General features: G+C 44.5%; 1 protein-coding gene across 3 annotated transcripts in view; it reads left to right on the forward strand.

Moving 5' to 3' along the window:
* The first annotated feature begins 11,961 nt into the window (after window positions 1–11,961).
* The window catches only part of LOC135377616 (probable nuclear hormone receptor HR38), a 54,850-nt gene continuing 47,144 nt past the window's right edge, over window positions 11,962–19,667 (forward strand). For all 3 annotated transcript variants that reach the window (XM_064610161.1, XM_064610163.1, XM_064610164.1), the window contains exon 1: window positions 11,962–11,980. The gene's annotated coding sequence lies outside the window, so the exon portion shown is untranslated. The remainder of the gene's footprint in view (window positions 11,981–19,667) is intronic.

The raw sequence follows: 19,667 nt of genomic DNA on the forward strand, positions 1-19,667 counted from the left end.
TTCTGTGCTATCTCCCATGTCTTAAGCATATGTAGAGCTTTCCAGTCAGTTGGCACAGTTAATAATTCAACACAGAGCTTCTGTATGGTAAAAAAAAAAAAAAAGGCAAAAATATTATCCAGCTTTATTCCTGCTCAAAACTGGGTATTCAGCAACATGTCTGCTCGTTACACATGCAACCATATTGGAGTTAGAAAGGCCTCCTGTTTTCAGTTTTTGTTTTGTAGTTTTCATCTCTTCTGGTGTCAGTCAAAACAGGTAAGGACAGAATGGGTTTTTAAGCTGGTTTCAAAATTAAATTTGGCAATACTGTTTAGCTGGGGATGACTGGCATAATGAGCAGAACTGGGCATGGCCTTTCTTTGGTGGAGGTGCAACGCTTGTGGTTTTAGTGCTTGCGTTTCAGTCATGCTTTTGACCTTGTAGCTTTGCACTTTGGTGAAGACCATGCCAAAGAACAATGTGGCCCCGTTGCTATATGATAAAGAGCTGGTGTGCAGTCTACTGCACTGGTGCTAGGATTGTACTCAAGCAGCACATTCACACCACATTCGTAGCACTGTTGTAAGGCATCAGATTTGGGAACCGAAGGACCACTGTTCAAATCCAGCTTACTGCGGTGAAATGACGTTTCATCAAAACATAAGATCTCATGATGATGATTTAGGCATTTTTGTGGAACACTTGGCCGAATGGTTGCTTGTAGTTGGCTCGTGCTCCTGTTGAGAGCCCGGAGGACACTAGGCATTCATGTCTGTTTCTAGTTCAGATTAGCCAAATGAAAACAAGTGTGGACAAGATGAGCGTGGAGCAGCCGGTGCATCAACGCATTCTCTAGCCAGTCTTGTCCAGCCGTGAGCACGGGGACACAAGTATGGCCCGTACCCACGAAGGTTCATCTCGTGCATTCCCTTGACTCGCAGTAGACAGCAGTGCAAAGGCGTAATGGGATGATCCGCGTAATCTCCTCTGATGAGCCACGGTCCAGCCTGGAAAGTGACTATAGCGACGTATTCACGTCTGACGGGAACCTGGCAGCAACCAAGCCCTCCCAACATCCTTGAATGGCATATTCAACGGCATATGTGCGACATTTCTGGAGTTATTCGGTCCTTACTTCACATGGACAGCAGCGTCAGTCCACATGGGGCCTGTATCATGGAGAGAAGTCGGCACTTGCGACTCCTGCTCAGCTCTCCGTTTGCTCACCCCGTACAGCTCAACTCTGAGTGCTGACGCTCGCACATATGCACTTGCCTCTGCTCAGATTCTTGCCAGGATGATTGGCGTAGCTGCCCCATATGGCAGGCTTGTACAAGATACTTAAAAAAGTATTTAAGTTACTGAGTTCCGGGCAAAAAAGTAACTGAGTAGAGTACTAAATACCTAACCTTGAAAAGTATTGGATACTGATCAAAAAGTAACTCGTTACTTTTCGGCATTCTATCAAGTTACAATTCGTGAATTTTTTCTCAAACGAATACACACGAAGTGAAGAGGGATTCTCGTTCGCATACCCTTCTTTTCCCGCGATATCATTGCATAGTCTCCTCCTTGCTCTCCTGTGCGGACATCTCGCCCGATAGTGAATTTTCGTATATCGTGCACGGTCACTTTCACGGTGGTAGACTTTTGCGTACGATGCACTAAAGCTCACTAATATAGCTTGTGCGGATGCCTGATTCTGTGCTCAGAGGAAAAGCCACTGTAAGCGAGCAAGCCACCTTAAACTATATCTATTCCCTATTGAAAATTTGTTCCTGGGGTTGCCCTAACCGTCCCATAATACCTTAAGACCTCAGGCACTCTGGTAGCCCCAGGAACATTTTCAATGGGGCTGGGGTAACCCAAGTAGATCCTAAGACAGCACTGTCGTACATCTGTAGTGCCGGGGTCCTGTGAGCAGTTCCTCAGATATCATTTGCGGGGCACCTTGCGACCTTTGTCATTATACCATATTATATTATACCATATATATTGTCATATTATATAAGATGTTGAGGTGACGGCAGGGGCTTTAGGAGTAAGACTCCAAGGGTTCCTACGTACGCGGCGGTAACCCCAGAAAGCGGGTTAACCGCAGAACATTTTAGGGCAACCACATCGTTCGTTAGGGTATCCCCAGGACGTCTTATAGTAACCGAGAGCGTACTTGGGGTAACCCTAGAGTTGCCTCAGCAGAAGTTCAGGATTTCTGAGGTTACATCAGGCCTTTTTTCAATAGGGAAGTTTTAACCAGCGGTGCCTTTCAGTTATTACCGTTTGTACCCGGAAGGTGGAATCGCTGGGATGCACTATCAACTAGCAGGGACGTCGGAAGGCCCGTCACCCCATTTTTCATCTGTATGTGTCGTCAGGGACAGACTCGCTTTCAGCTCTGTTACCGCGCAGAGTGAAACCGAACACCGATTTAAAAAGTAGAAGGCGAAATTCACCCGAATAGGTAGTATATGTACTATCTGTTGTCTATAGCGCTATTGCCTTTGGTTGTGTGCCACACCTCGTAGAAGAAGGTGTTATCCACCCGATATTACGCTATGTGATACTGTATGTACGGACCTGCTGTGCAAAGACTAGCGTTACGCCACTCGGTAGCCTAGCTTATAGATGATACAGGAAAACACAGATTTCGCTCCAGCAAATGAAGTCGGCTTGTTTTTTATCAACGCATGGAAATATATTCCATGCTAGAAATGGAAACTCTTAACATGCGGAGTGGAGCCTTTAAAGGGTAGGTCGCGTCCGTTCCAATTGATTTCGAAACTATATTCCTCGCGGACCACTGACCACGGTACCGAAAATCCCACGCGAAATAGTGGCGTTGTTTTGACTGTATTCGACGGAATACATGACAAGAGCAGACGCCAGATGTTGAGAGTATGCCGGAATTCGCTCTCTGGAAAAACGAGAAAACGTCATTCTGTAACCGGCCAATGATGACACGCCTTTCAGAAAAGGGATGCCGCGGCCGTGCGGGCGTCTCATAGAGCTACTGTGCGTCTGGGCGGCGCCTTTCCTCCTCTGCGCACCGCCCTCTCACTCCTCCGCTTACGGAGTGACGCCACGCCGCTGGACCTTCTGCAGCCGCGGAGGCAGTGCTCATCTTTAAAATTCGTTTTGTTAATATCTAAGCACTTTTGGGTCGAAAGAATAAGCCAGGTAGGCTGTTGGCCGATGTCGAACCCAGCGGTACCGGTTTCATAGATGGGTTTCCGGACGCTTGATGGCACGTGTAACATATATCTGTTGTCATTGCCTAAGCCATGGCCAGAAGACTCGGCAGAGCCTTTTTAGTGCAACAATAATGACACTCATTGACATCATTGCGCTTTTGACGAGAACAAAAATAAAAAATAAATGAACACGCCGCCGCTCGCGTGCTTCTATGTGTCTTATCGCATTTAATGAAACAATAAACCAATATTTCAGTTTTTGCTGCTCAAACGCCAATTTCCCTTTCACCTCAAGGTAATCAAGAACGTGAGGTGGCCTTCCCGTATGACGCCCTCCACAGTCACCGGATTACCCTTACCCCGGACGAGTCGGCTCTAGCGCATCAATGGCTCCTCAATGTTAGGTTATAGGTTAGGGCTCGCCCCCCCCCCCCCCCCCCTTGCCGTGAGGGACTTCCGACGCCCTTCCCAACTAGCCCAAACCAGAGCTTTTCCAACAGTTGTAGCCTCCTTGGCTCCCAACACTCCATGAAACACCGGTCCTCTCTCATGGCTTCGACAGACCCTAATCATTCAGCAACATGCCTTTCAGATCAACACACTGTCCCACGTATCTACGCACACGTAAGTGGCACCTCAGTCCGATCGAGCATGCGTGGGGCGCTTTCGGTTGGTAATTAATATGGTAATTAATTACTTCAAGTATCTGCCGAAATAAGTAATTGTAACTTTAACTTACGTAACTTTTGCCTGTAGCCCGTACGAGAGGAACAGTTACTGTTACATCGGGGCATTTAAGCCTCGCGGAACGGGAACCGCCGATACCTGTATAGCAGAAACTATTCTTCTACGAGGCCCAGGAGAAAAACAGTATGTGTTCGAAATGCCGACGGCTACGATCTGAAGCTAGCTTCACCGGAACGGTGGATGTTCTGCTTTTCTTTAGTTAGTTTTAAAGTTACTTTTTCACCCTAATGTGACTCGGTTTTATACCGCCGGTTAAGTTTGGAGGTTTACAGTCGAATTAATTGTGTTGGCAACGTGGATCAGTCCAACATCCGTGAACAAACCATGGAACAAGCTGCCAGACATCTGATGTTTGAACTGCCAAGCCAAGCCAGCCGTCTTTCCGTTTATCTGAGTTGCGGGTGACCACGCCGGTTTTCGAAATCTGAAGCATTTTCTGGAACGCTTTCTTCAGTCGTTGTGTGGCTTGTGTCCTGATGTAGCCATGCAGTTGTGGTAGCCGGGTTATGAACCGTTCTCTTCACGTCAACTAAATGTTTGTGAAACAAAATATCGAGGTGAAGCGCTAGCCCTGTTAGCCAAAGGTGAAAGTTTGAACATATATCTAAACAGAGTATTACAAATTCGCAAAAACACCTCATGGTAAGTACTGAAATTATTTCTGTCCAGCGTGTATTCAGTAGGCTTCGAGTTCGTGATAGACTGCATATGCTCTGGACTGCTATAGACTTTCAACTTGTCGACATTCCGTAACAAGCGCTCCATGCATCACTTCTCTCATGTCTCCCAACGAGCTCCCGCACAATACCAATCGCAACATTGATTTGAAATCTCGTCCTACCGAACCGGATTTCACGTGACGTTGCATGACGCTTGGCGCGCGCCAACAAGTGTTGGGAATCCCGGACCATTTCCGCAGTCACGGAATTTCGGGATTGAGATAAAGCCGAGACACAGTCTTAGAGCAGTAACCCCGATTATTCCTGCCTGCATTTTGTGTGTCTCTCCTGGGCGCTCTGTCTTTACATGTGAATGGAACATTCCTCACAGCTTAATTGTTTCCATTTGTTTTTTTAATATGCGAGGCTTTTTATCGAAAAGCTGACTTTTTGTGTTCTCCTGAAATGACGGGCTTATCTTAGTCTCTTCACTAAGCGCTCACAGATTCGATTCAGACCCGCACCAAAGACGAAACCAAGCTCCGGCATCCAAAATTGAGTGACTGAAGTATCAAAACTTGGAAGCAATAAGAAGAGCATGCGTCCGGCTGCTAAAGAAACACTGGCTTTTGAAACTCCAGGTGGATTATTTGCTATGCGAGTGGTTCACGTTGTTTCCAAGGGAATGTTTGTAGATCCCTTTAGTAGAGGCCCTAGCAGTATCGGTTATTTGCCACGCCTCCTCAACTTAACGTCCAGTCTATCTTTGGCACGCAAGACAGCAAACCATACCATGTTGAAAACGAGCGCGCAAAAAGAACACGGACAGCATACACACGGCTTCGACCGGCTCGAAGCACCACGGCTTCGATCAACTTGCCCGACTTTCTACACTTAAAACAATACGCGTGTTGGATCGCTCGGCTTCTGCGGGAAATCGCTACGCACTGCTTCGTTTGTCTGCTCATCTGGAAACTAAACCGACACCTCCGCAATGCACGGGGGGCTCCGGCACGTGTGTCACAGGCAGACTTGTACGTATTTGGAGTATTGTATTTAAAATACAATTTGCGGTATTTTGGTACTCTACTCAATACTTTTTGTTTTGTGTATTTGTACTCTATTTAAAGTAAATTTTATGGTATTTTCTACTCAATACTCTAATTACATATTTTGGATCTCCCTCTCAAACTTTCTGTGTCTCGTCTTTCCATTATCTTGCGTGTTCAGTGGAAATTTCCTGATTCCCTCGGACTTGACCCGGACATTGGCCCTTCTTGGAAGTCTCCATTTAGAGATCTTGCCCCGTATGTACTAATTCTTTGCGGATGAAGGTTCTATTATGTGTGCCCTAATGTGGTAACGCCGAATTCTGACGTCGCCGAGCAGGGACCTGCTAGAAGTTTGATTTGTTCTGGGTCACATATACTTAGTGGAGTTATATGATATCTCTTTCTCATCTTTTTGGGACATCTGTTTAGATGACTCCTATTATACATGGACGGCTTGCATGCATAGTACGCGGGTTTTAGGTGATTCATGTCACATAGCGGCGACTCGCCGCATTGACCAGTGACTGGTGACTTTTTGAGTTCAAGGATAAATAGTATCTTAATTGTATTTCACATACTTTTTGAAGTATTTCGTACTCTATCTTAATTACTTTAATTTTCATGTATTTATACTCTATCTTAATTACATTCTAACGTCAGTATTTATTATCTTATCTTAAATACATTTTTGAGTATCTTGTACACGTCTGGTCACAGGCGCCAACAGCCAAAGCCTGCTCACCGGCACCCGGATACGCGCAAGCAAGGAAATATGCGCACATTGTTAGGGTGCTTAGCGGGCATCTGAGGACAAAGAACTGTCATTCAAAACGAGTGCTAGAAATTAAGCGACTCGTTATTCGTCCACAGTTCTGCGTCGCGATTCACCAAAAGTAGGTTTACAGTATTCTCTTCAAGTCCCGAAATCCCAGGATTTTTCTGAGAAAATTCCGGGATTTCGGGACGTGAAAAACAGCCGGGATTTCGAGATTCGGAATATCCCGGATTCCAACACTAGCCTTAACGCTTGTTACGTGCGAGTTCAAGATTGAAGCTAAGAGGAAAAAAAAAAGGAAAGCAGTTTCGGTCTCCCGATGACAAATGGCGTGCTCAGGAACATATAGGGACGCGCGTCTGAACATTGAGTTTGTGCAGTTCTCATGGGACTGTGTCTGAATCACTTAGCGACTTCACTCCAGCGTTCTCCGAAGTGAGACTTCAACAACGGACACCGCTAAAAGAAATTGAGAACTGGCGTATTGCGAGCACTTGTACACCACCAAGCAAAATGTCTCGACATTGCAACGTTCGCGATGCTAACGCATTTCGCGACGAGTTTCGCATTTCCTTTTGGTGGGCTTGTCATGGGAAAGAGAACAGGAAGCCCATCGGAAAACAATTTAAAGATGTGCCGCTGCTAAGACCAAATTAGACATTAGTTGAACTGACGTTTGAATAAACGTGAGTGACGCTATTCTGAACAACTGTATCAACAAGCTTGCGCTGCGAACTGCAATAGCGCATATTGTCAAAGCCTGAGGGTTTTCTCGCACATCCAATATTTTTTATATGTTTCTTTCCTTTTTTTTGTCGTTTTCCTTTTTTTTTTTGCCTTTGTTTTACAGGACAAAATACTCTCGAACGAACGTGAGCGTACGATGCGATCTGGTCAGCTCTGTACATTTTAAACCTTGGTTTTAATAGACATAATTTTTGGCTGGTCTGTATGCAAGACTATAAATGTTGAGCCACGTGCGTAATTATGCAGGAATACAAATTCATCGCCACTGTCAGATTTGCTGTCCGAGTTCCGTTCAGATGGTCTGTTTTCTCCGTTGTTCACATAGGCATCGCCACCAAGGATTTTCCGTGCAGGATCTTAGAGGGCTATTGGAATTCTGTAAAGGGTGTGACACCCGTGTGAGATGGCCACTGCTGTGCAGTCCATATGAGAAAATTTTGGTGCGGGGGTGTAAAATTCTTTGGAGGAGATGTTGGGAAAATCCCTGATCGATACCATAAAATTTGCTCTGTAGACGATTAACTTTGGCTTAGTAACCGTTATTTTTAATTATCTGCAGGTAGCAGTTTGATGTTCGGTTACTTTAAAAGCACATAACATCGAATAATTCAAGAATAACTCTGTTACGTACACTGTAATCGTAACAGTTGTAATTCGGTTCTGGCTAATTTTGCCAACGTTGTCCAGAAGTTCAATGCGACCTCTTTACTGTCCCAAAGATGTCGGTGCCAGTTATTCGTGTCCACCTAAAAAAAAAGCAGAAGAAGGCGCGAGGTGTCACACAAGCTATGACGGTCTTCCGTATAATTGTGGTCAAGTCAATTAGTAAGGTAGATGTGCTACGTAATGCTAAAGACTGGCTGGCTACCACCCCTATAATAGCCACAATAGCGAACGTAAGCACTTTTTAACGCAACTTGGTAATTTCATTGCTCAGGGATGAGGGACGTGTCATTTTTCTTACGGTATACATAGAGAGTTAAATGATGCTACGTGAGCTAAAACATTAGATGTTTCCAAAGTTGAATGTTAAAAAACTTCCCCATGTAGGCACTACCACCTACTCTTGCTATATTGTCGGCGGCTCCGTGGTCACTTTGTTGTGTCGCCATATGTGATAATGGAGCAGCTAAAATAATGCCAGGGCTGGTAGCGCGGCCTGCTTGCGGAAACAGTACGCTTCGTTTACGCTAGTACGCCGTACGGCCGTACGCGCGTTACGCTTCGATTGGACTATATGCGTGTTGCGTCACGAATCCCCCCTACACGTTCTGACGAACCGCGCTCCGTGGGGTGTAGGTACAGACGTTTTGACATTCGTACGGACATTTTTACCGCGCCGGTTGACCTCACCAAACACATCTCAGCACATGAGCTACCTATGTGTGAAAACGGTTCCCTATGAAATTCCGTGACCGGCCCTTCTGTTCTGTCTCTTTTACGCAATCTCACTGTTCCTACTAGAAGTCTTCACTTTGAAAGCTACAAATAGCGAGATTAATTATTAATTAAGCTCATTAGAAACTCACCCATATAGAATAACATTACAATTGAATCACTTTCACCTTAGTTCAGTAAGGATAGTTTATATTGACACAGGTTCGTTCTGGATTTAATTACGGATAGTTATGTAGTAGACTCTGCTGTTTTGTAGCTTTTTGCCTGCACCTCCCACAAAGCTGTTAGTAAAAAAAAAAGCTTATTATTATATTATCATTATCAAGTTTAATGATTGCAATTAAAAAATGCATTTGCGAACTATCGTACATTTCATTTCGCTCTTCCTTACTGAATTGCGTAAGTGGAATAGTTACAAATTCGTTATGCAGGCCAGCAAATGACACGTGCGACGGAGGAAGCGGATTACACGGAGACTTAGAAAAACCGCCATCTCCGTTTTATATTCAGCTATCATATAAAACACGCAGCGTTGCTGAGTGTCACCAGTCGGATACCGCCGGCCAATACACTATATTCGATTGTATATTCCAGGGCTCATTGTAGATATAATCGTCTTTCCGTTCACATTTGCATAACATGTAAATAAATTTTCTGTATATAGTTCGATGCCACGAAGCAGACGAATAAAGCGCAAGCAGCAGTCATTATTGAGCACCTCGTTGGGCCTGTTGGTAATTCATAAGTGAGCAAAACGTGCTAAAAAGCGGAGCACGCGAAGGACGAACGCACACAAGCAGTACACTTTCAACAACACTTGAATATACAGCACAAGTAGCACCAGCATATCAATTGCACCAGTTTGTGTTGCATTAAAGTGCTGTAGAAAGTGCGCTGCTTGTGTGTGTTCCTCCTTCGTGTTCCGTCTTTTAGCACGTTCTTTTTTTTTTGCGTTTAGCGCCGCGAAGCAACTGTTGCTATGAGCGGCGTAGAGACGTGGACAGATGGAGAGAGGACAGCAGGAACGAGTGGGGGACAGGGGGGTGAGTATGCGTGCTGGGCCGACGTTACGGGGAACTGTGGGGGGAACCGACATTCGTCTGGAAAGTCTTCGGAAAACCCAGGGAAAACCTCAGACAGCACAGCCGGCGGTAGGATTCGAACAGACCACCTCCCAGCCTTCCGCACGACCTTGCAATGGCTACCACCAACGTGCGGGACCCACCCGGCCATGCCGCTGGTTTAGCGTGTTCTTGTTGCTCAATTATTGAGCCAAACGTGCTCATGTTTCTACCCAAGTCACTGTGCCCCCTCGTTCTTACAATTCTCTTTGTTGTACAAAGTTCTGTCAATTTTGTCGATCTGCGTTCTTGTTTTTCGCTTACTGTTTTCAACATATTCCAGTAAAATGTCTGGTGAAATTTTTTACTGTGTACAGAGCTGTGTACGTTTTCAACTGGTCAGGTAAGAAAGGGGATAATTATGTAAAACCTTTATGCTAAGCATGCTTTAATATATCCATTATTTGACGACCTTTCTGCAGCGCGCTAAACGGCTGCAGTAAAGGAGCTCGTTATCGAGTTCACTGCAGCGTGCACTCGAGAAAATGATTTGTTCTTCCTTGCAGATTCTACGTACACCGCAAAAGTCAACCATGATGGTGGTATTTAGGGAGCCGAGGCATTTAGTTTGAAAGGTCCATGTTTCTCTCTCATCTATTTCTCGTGAGCTGTTGTAAAATACCATGTACTTTGCCCACATGTATTTCTCTCGTCTGCTTGTCGCTCTGGCAGCAAAGACAGCCCGGCTTACTGGGGACGGGCAAGCGGTAGGAGGATTTAGTGAAAGTGATTATCGTAGAGGCTTCGTTTATGTGCGACGTTGAGATCGCCATGGTGAAAGTTCACGTTACTGGAGACCTTGCAATATAGCAGCCCGTGCAGTAGACATTGGTGAGCTTTTTCTTAACATTGAATCCTTGCGTGTATGGTACGTGGAAAAATTTTCTTAAAAAAAAAAATTCTTGATGGCTGTAGAATAACTTCATCGACGTTGGCTAAATGTGTTTATTACTAACTGCCAGCAAGGCAGGGAAATATACACTTTTTTTTAAAGGGAAAACGTATGTAACTTTTTAAACGAGGACATGGCATTTCGCGGAAGTGTATCCTAAGGATTATTTTGTATTACGCCAAGGATTGCTCGACTCTTAAAACGCCTGTTACTACGTTTCTCTTGTTTTTTGCTGTTGTTGTTGTCGATGATGATATGAGGCTCTACAAAGTGAGAACTTTTAGAACGACAACAACTTTATTTGAGGAATTTGACAAGTCAAGATAGGCTTGTGTTCCAGTGTGCACCAAGATGTTTACGATGTCAGGTTTTTGTTGCCGTTTGGAGATAAAGAGGAAAAACGCACATGTCCCCCCTTTTTTTCTTGCTTTTTTCTCTCTCTTTTGTCAACTAGATATGTGACAACGCGAAAAGCTCACACCACTATGAAGCGACGCATGTCTATTTCTGCCATTGACTTGCCAACTTTTCGAGCTCAGATCTACAAAAACCATCAAGGAATATCTCGAGATTAGCTTAACAACATCATGCATGTAGCCAAGTGGTGAAACACCCACTCATCAAGTTGTTGAACTTGATGATTGGGTGTTTCACCACTTGGCTACAGTTACCTCGCACATGCACTTGCGCAAGATTTTTGAGCATCTCGTATATTGCGTGTGTAAGTTTTCTGTTACTGTAAGTATGTGTTAACATTATTAATCAACCTGCTTGAACGGAGTGCTTTAAAAGCGTCAACAAGTGCTGTGCACATGCCGGTGTCAGTGCCAGACGAGGGACTATGATTGAACGGTATATCTGTGCATATTGCATGACGAATTGAATAGCTTTTCCTGCTAAGGACATCAGACTGGGTGTGTGCGCAACAGGTGTGATAAAGACAAAGTTCAGCGCCGTGCTTAGCTAGCATGACTGACCAGTGTGATTGTTCTCACCGACGACTGACGTGTTTTCCGTCCACCTGCGTTGTTTTTCGTGGCGTTAACGTTTCTGCCGTGGACTAACAGTTGCGTGCTGTTCGAAAATAATACAGCTTGCAATAAAGATTTCGAGTGACCTTTCCGAAGGCGCTGTCTTTGCAACTGATGACAATACAATATTGTTCCAAGAATTAAATGTATGTAGCGAAAGGCCAACCGACACGTGTTCAGAAAATAAAGGTCATGCGCGAACCCGTCTGACACATACATGTTGCGCAAAGGTTCGACAGCGGTGCTCATTCGACAGATTTCGCGAGCACTTATGTTAGAAGATATAAGTGCTCGGGGACAAAGCCTGATATTACATTGACCTGAGTATAGGCAACCTGTGCACAGCAGTGATGTGGATTTCATTTGTACGCCGACCAAGGCCGAAGTAAGGTTGTGCAATACTCATGTAGATATACACATAAGCACAGAAATGGAGACAAGAATAAGTTACAATAATGATGTCAACAACGATCAGGAAGGAAGAGAGAGAGAAAAAAGAAAATCATAGCAGATTTGTGCAACATATATATCATCAACAGTTAGGTTAATTAGCTGAAGAAACAGTGCATAGTTGTAAATTTTGGATAAATTCTATAAAATGTTTGGGCGAAGAAGTGTGCAAAGCGTGCTGCGGGAGTAGGTTCCAGTCAACCGTTGTTGACGAAAAAAAAAAAAAAAAGTATTTAAAACTGTCGGATATTGGTGACAAAGGGGGGAGCTGACCAAGAGTGTCATTGTCGTGTGGTGGTGACAGTTGAAACAGAAATATATTTGTGAAAAGGGAGCCGCTGCTGTTGTTTACGATATTATACAAACATTTTAATCGATTAATTTTCGTTCTCTGTACTGGAGAGTCTCTAGGCCGGCTTCTTCCGGCCGGCTTCTGAAGATGTATAGGAGAGAACGGCCTAGATCTATTAAATGTAAAACGGGCTGTCTTCGAATATCTAACTTCGCGATCATATATGGGAGTCCAGACTTCTGAGACATATTCAAGCAATGGTTTCGCTAACAATTTATATGCTGCCGTTGTCGTTTCATAAGAAGATGAGCAAAGAATAGGTCTAATATAATAAAGTTTTCCGGTCGCGGTTGCAAGTTTCAGCTATGATCATGTGTAAAAATCACACATAAATATTTCTACTGAGTAGCATTCTTTTGAATATGAGGAAAACAACGGTCTTTTCTTTGTAATGTTCATAAAGACTGTTTTTTTTTTCTGTATTGATTGTCATCTCTTAGTCTTTGACCAAGCAGTCTTACACCACTCTGAAATTACATTTTTACCGTTTAAAAGTACTAGTTGATCTTAAGGGGACTTAATCTGGTTGTACAAAATACAGTCCTCAGCATATAATTTAATAGGAACTGAAAGCTTATCCACGATATCATTAATAAAAATGAGGAACCGCAACGGACCTAGAACCGACCCTTGTGGCAAACCAGATTCGACAGGTAACCTTGATACTCCTTAATTTGTACAAATCAAATCTTTTTTTAAAATCCCGGTTTATCAAATCCGGAATGTCGACTCCCTACCTCAACTGAAAGGCTCAGGAGTGGCTTCGAGGTGTAAAAATGACTCGGGATCCTTCGCTATCACAAATGTCTCGGATAATGGTGGTAGTATAACAGTCATCTCACACCCAGAGCAACGAAAAATCACCAGTATTATAACTGGCCAACACAGAGAAATGGAGAACGTAACGGGAATCTTATTAATACCTAAAGGTGTAGCATATGATGTTATTTAGAAAGCGGAAAGAACAAAGCGGAAGCTCTAATATTTTATTGTTCTCATTCGGGAAACATCTGACCCATTACCACTTTAATACTGGTATGCAGGGCGTTTGCTTTTATGCCACAGATTCTCAAAATAAAAATCTATATGAGAGCAGCCCAGATACCGTTTTTGCAAATGAGCTATACGGCCAGGTGGATATCCTTTGCAAGAGAGTATATGTCCGCTTGACTACAGCTTGACTAGAGCTTGTGTAAAGCATGCCTTACAAAGTGTATCTTTAGAATTATGATTTTCCACTACAGCTGGGAACGGGTTAATCCTGTTGTAAAGACATTATAGTGCTCTCAAACTTGCCGGAAACGGAGGGTAAAGGGCGATCCAGCCGATGCTAAAATATCAATACATACCCGTAGCATATCGCGGGATATCTCCATCCGTTCATGACCAGAGCTGTGTAAGTTACTCAGGATAGGTTGCAGTTACAGTTACATGACTTGATTACTTCCTTCCTGAGATTACTCGATACTTCACTGCATATTCGTTACTCCGTACTCCATACTGAGATTTACTTCACACTATGTACGTTTAAAGTAGCCACTCATTCAACGTTTCCCACAAAATAATTGAAAATAAGTTGGTTTGTTTTTTTATGCTAGAAGGTCAATATTTAAATAACGGTCTAGACGCCGTAAATGTTTCTGAACAACAACAACCGTATCTGGAAAGCAGTACGCGTGACCACAACACAGAAAACGAAGAAATCTAGCATACTGTGAAATTACTACGTCTGTCTCACATGGTATTGAAGTGGTGCATATACAGACCAACATAAATTAAATTTATGAAAACAGAAGGTGAAACTTTATATCGTTAACTAGCTGAGACGAGTGTCCACGTGAAGAGTCGCAACCTTGTTTGAGTATACTATGTGTTTTAACTTATACATCAATGCCAAAACCTATACGGTTCAGAGCTATAAGACACATGGAAAGCTAGAAAATCCTCAGCTTCTCGAAGCAGGCAATATTGTAGATAGAAATTTAGAACGAACTCGTTCAAGCCATTGCAGAACGTAACTATCCCTCGGCAGAAGTTACAGACAAAACGGGCATTAGAAAGTGTTAGTATACTTTTGATAAACGTCGCCGTGAAGTTATCGTACCTATACTGGAACCGTTACACTGGAACCATTACACGTTATACTGGCGCGTTAAGCAGGCTCCCGAATGTCCTTTCCTGGGTTCTCAGGAGAACGTCCCCTTGGTGTCTCCATGTGTTTGTGATGCTATCCGGAAGCCGAGTGCTCGGCACGCGCTCCATATATTGAGCTTTTTTCTGTCGTCTGCATTCTGTAAACATGGCGAAGACGGGAGAGTTCAAACCGCCAATCAAGCTCGCCGAACGGCGCGTCCAACGGAACATGCGTCACGGGCCGGAACTGGTACCCCTTTTCCCTGTCATGAGACAAGAAGCAAGCAGGGTACACCCGGGAACGCGCACCGGAAGTCACTTTAGAGGTGTTGGAGTATCCCCTGAAAGACCCCTGAAAGAGGGACAGTTCCCGGAGCACCAATTCGTAACGCGCCCAATGGCAGCGAGCATGACTCAGAATCTTGTTCGTTGATTGTGTGCGGTAGATACGGTACTTAGGGAGCCACGTTATCAACGGTCTACTAGCACTCTTGACTGACAATAGAGTGTGTTAGTAGACCGTTGATAGCACCACCGTGAAGTTATCGTACATACCAGAACCAATAGCAGCGTGCATGACTCAGAATCTTGTTAGTTGATTGTGCGCGGTACATACGGTACTTAGGGAGCCACGTTATCAACGGTCTACTAGCACTCTTGACTGACAATAGAGTGTGTTAGTAGACCGTTGATAGCACCACCGTGAAGTTATCGTACATACCAGAAGCAATAGCACCATGCATGACTCGGAATCTTGTTCGTTGATTGTGTGCGGTAGATACGGTACTTAGGGAGCCACATTATCAACGGTCTACTAACACTCTTGACTGACAATAGAGAGCGTTAGTAGACCGTTGATAGCACCACCGTGAAGTTATCGTACATACCAGAACCAATAGCAGCGGGCATGACTCAGAACCTTGTTCGTTGATTGTGCGCGGTACATACGGTACTTAGGGAGCCACGTTATCAACGGTCTACTAACACTCTTGACTGACAAGAGCGAGTGTTAGTAGACCGTTGATAGCACCGCCGTGAAGTTATCGTACATACCAGAACCAATAGCAGCGTGCATGACTCAGAATCTTGTTCGTTGATTGTGCGCGGTACATACGGTACTTAGGGAGCCACGTTATCAACGGTCTACGAGCACTCTTGACTGACAATAGAGAGTGTTAGTAGACCGTTGATAGCACCACCGTGAAGTTATCGTACATAGCAGAACCAATAGCAGCGTGCATGACTCAGAATCTTGTTCGTTGATTGTGTGTGGTAGATACGGTGCCTAGGGAGCCACGTTCTCAACGGTCTACTAGCACTCTTGACTGACAATAGAGAGTGTTAGTAGACCGTTGATAGCACCACCGTGAAGTTATCGTACATACCAGAACCAATAGCAGCGTGCATGACTCGGAATCTTGTTCGTTGATTGTGTGTGGTAGATACGGTGCCTAGGGAGCCACGTTATCAACGGTCTACTAGCACTCTTGACTGACAATAGAGAGTGGTAGTAGACCGTTGATAGCGCCACTGTGAAGTTATCGTACATGTGAGAACAAATAGCAGCGTGCATGACTCAGAATCTTGTTCGTTGATTGTGTGTGGTAGATACGGTGCCTAGGGAGCCACGTTATCAACGGTCTACTAGCACTCTTGACTGACAATAGAGAGTGTTAGTAGACCGTTGATAGCGCCAGTGTGAAGTTATCGTACATGTGAGAACCAATAGCAGCGTGCATGACTCTTGTTTGTTGATTGTGTGTGGTAGATACGGTGCCTAGGGAGCCACGTTATCAACGGTCTACTAGCACTCTTGACTGACAATAGAAAGTGTTAGTAGACCGTTGATAGCGCCAGTGTGAAGTTATCGTACATGTGAGAACCAATAGCAGCGTGCATGACTCTTGTTTGTTGATTGTGTGTGGTAGATACGGTGCCTAGGGAGCCACGTTCTCAACGGTCTACGAGCACTCTTGACTGACAATAGAGAGTGTTAGTAGACCGTTGATAGCACCACCGTGAAGTTATCGTACATACCAGAACCAATAGCAGCGTGCATAACTCAGAATCTTGTTCGTTGATTGTGTGCGGTAGATACGGTACTTAGAGAGCCACGTTCTCAACGGTCTACTAACACTCTTGACTGACAATAGAGAGTGTTAGTAGACCGTTGATAGCACCACCGTGAAGTTATCGTACATACCAGAACCAATAGCAGCGTGCATGACTCAGAATCTTGTTCGTTGATTGTGCGCGGTACATACGGTACTTAGAGAGCCACGTTCTCATCGGTCTACTAGCACTCTTGACTGACAATAGAAAGTGTTAGTAGACCGTTGATAGCACCACCGTGAAGTTATCGTACATAGCAGAACCAATAGCAGCGTGCATGACTCAGAATCTTGTTTGTTGATTGTGTGCGGTAGTTACGGTACTTAGGGAGCCACGTTATCAACGGTCTACTAACACTCTGGACTGACAATAGAGTGCTAGTAGACAGTTGATAGCACCACCGTGAAGTTATCGTACATACCAGAACCAATAGCAACGTGCATGACTCAGAATCCTGTTCGTTGATTGTGTGCGGTAGATACTGTACTTAGGGAGCCACGTTCTCAACGGTCTACTAGCACTCTTGACTGACAATAGTGAGTGTTAGTAGACCGTTGATAGCACCACCGTGAAGTTATCGTACATACCAGAACCAATAGCAGCGTGCATGACTCGGAATCTTGTTCGTTGATTGTGTGTGGTAGATACGGTGCCTAGGGAGCCACGTTCTCAACGGTCTACTAGCACTCTTGACTGACAATAGAGAGTGTTAGTAGACCGTTGATAGCACCACCGTGAAGTTATCGTACATACCAGAACCAATAGCAGCGTGCATGACTCGGAATCTTGTTCGTTGATTGTGTGTGGTAGATACGGTGCCTAGGGAGCCACGTTATCAACGGTCTACTAGCACTCTTGACTGACAATAGAGAGTGGTAGTAGACCGTTGATAGCGCCACTGTAAAGTTATCGTACATGTGAGAACAAATAGCAGCGTGCATGACTCAGAATCTTGTTCGTTGATTGTGTGTGGTAGATACGGTGCCTAGGGAGCCACGTTATCAACGGTCTACTAGCACTCTTGACTGACAATAGAGAGTGTTAGTAGACCGTTGATAGCGCCAGTGTGAAGTTATCGTACATGTGAGAACCAATAGCAGCGTGCATGACTCTTGTTTGTTGATTGTGTGTGGTAGATACGGTGCCTAGGGAGCCACGTTATCAACGGTCTACTAGCACTCTTGACTGACAATAGAGAGTGTTAGTAGACCGTTGATAGCGCCACTGTGAAGTTATCGTACATGTGAGAACAAATAGCAGCGTGCATGACTCAGAATCTTGCTGGTTGATTGTGTGCGGTACATACGGTACCCAGGGAGACACGTTATCGACGGTCTACTAACACTCTTGACTGACAATAGAGAGTGGTAGTAGACCGTTGATAGCGCCACCGTGAAGTTATCGTACATGTGAGAACAAATAGCAGCGTGCATGACTCAGAATCTTGTTCGTTGATTGTGCGCGGTACATACGGTACTTAGGGAGCCACGTTATCAACGGCCTACTAGCACTCTTGACTGGCAATAGAGTGTGTTAGTAGACCGTTGATAGCACCACCGTGAAGTTATCGTACATACCAGAAGCAATAGCATCATGCATGACTCGGAATCTTGTTCGTTGATTGTGTGCGGTAGATACGGTGCCTAGGGAGCCACGTTATCAACGGTCTACTAGCACTCTTGACTGACAATAGAGAGTGTTAGTAGACCGTTGATAGCACCACCGTGAAGTTATCGTACATACCAGAACCAATAGCAGCGTGCATGACTCAGAACCTTGTTCGTTGATTGTGCGCGGTACATACGGTACTTAGGGAGCCACGTTCTCAACGGTCTACTAACACTCTTGACTGACAATAGAGAGTGTTAGTAGACCGCTGATAGCGCCACTGTGATGTTATCGTACATGTCAGGACGAATAGCATCATGCATGACTCGGAATCTTGTTCGTTGATTGTGTGCGGTAGTTACGGTACTTAGGGAGCCACGTTATCAACTGTCTATACTAGCACTAATGACTGACAAGAGAGAGTGTCTATTGACACGTCTTCTTCTTCTTCTTCTTCTTCTTCTTCTTCTTCTTTTATTTATTTTTTGGCTTCGAGCGTGAGGGCAAGAAGGGCCTGGAGGCATTCGATATAATTTTCTATTATCCAGCTTTCCACCATCTCCTTGTGGCGTGCATAAATCCCCTGCCCCTTAAGCCCTTAAGGCTTGGGTACTCATATGAGCGACTACTGATTATCTCTCTCCCCTTTTTCTTTCTGTTTTTTTTTTTTGTGACGTGGCTTCCCTCGCCTTTGCAGTGAGCGCAATGTACTTTCCACATTGCATACCACATTGCATTAACGTTCGACTTCTTTCCACAGAGGTGCTAGCTTCCATCCACTGCCAAGAAGGCATATTAGAATAAATATCAGGATGCATGCATGGCCGGCGCCGTACATGAACACCCCTCGATACCAATACGTTTTGGTAATGTAACGAACGTATGTTATCGCAACGTAGGCCATGAAATTTTGAAATGTGTTGATTGCTCGCTCTTTATTCCGGGTTCAGCAAGCAATTAATAGATGTAAACACGGAAACCCGGAACTAGTCTAGGCGTCTATAATATACCGTATTTAGATAAACCCACGGACACGATAAAGCCAAAATAGTAATAAGAAAAAAGTCCAGTTAGCTGGTGTTTTCAGAATGACAAGGCTTTTTTTTTTTTTTTCACCCCGGTAATTTTCAGGCTGTATGCGTGAACATGCGGATCACTCTCCTTGGGAATCAGCACGGGTGTGTGTAAGGCTAAAAGTACGAGGTAGCACGTCCGTTATGAACTCAGGCTTGACACCGACGTCTGCACAGACGAAGCCAACGAAAGAACTCGTAGAACATCGCTGTTCGGCTATCAAGCACAAGAGATTTTACACAGTTACCAGGAGAAGAGATGACAAGGCTGACTTCGTCACCTGTGGTCTCACAATTACGACTTCTTTGGCGTCATCAGGAATTGTTGGAAACAAGTGAATCAG

Source organism: Ornithodoros turicata, chromosome 1 (genome assembly GCF_037126465.1).
Source record: "Ornithodoros turicata isolate Travis chromosome 1, ASM3712646v1, whole genome shotgun sequence".
NCBI classification, from domain to species: domain Eukaryota; kingdom Metazoa; phylum Arthropoda; class Arachnida; order Ixodida; family Argasidae; genus Ornithodoros; species Ornithodoros turicata.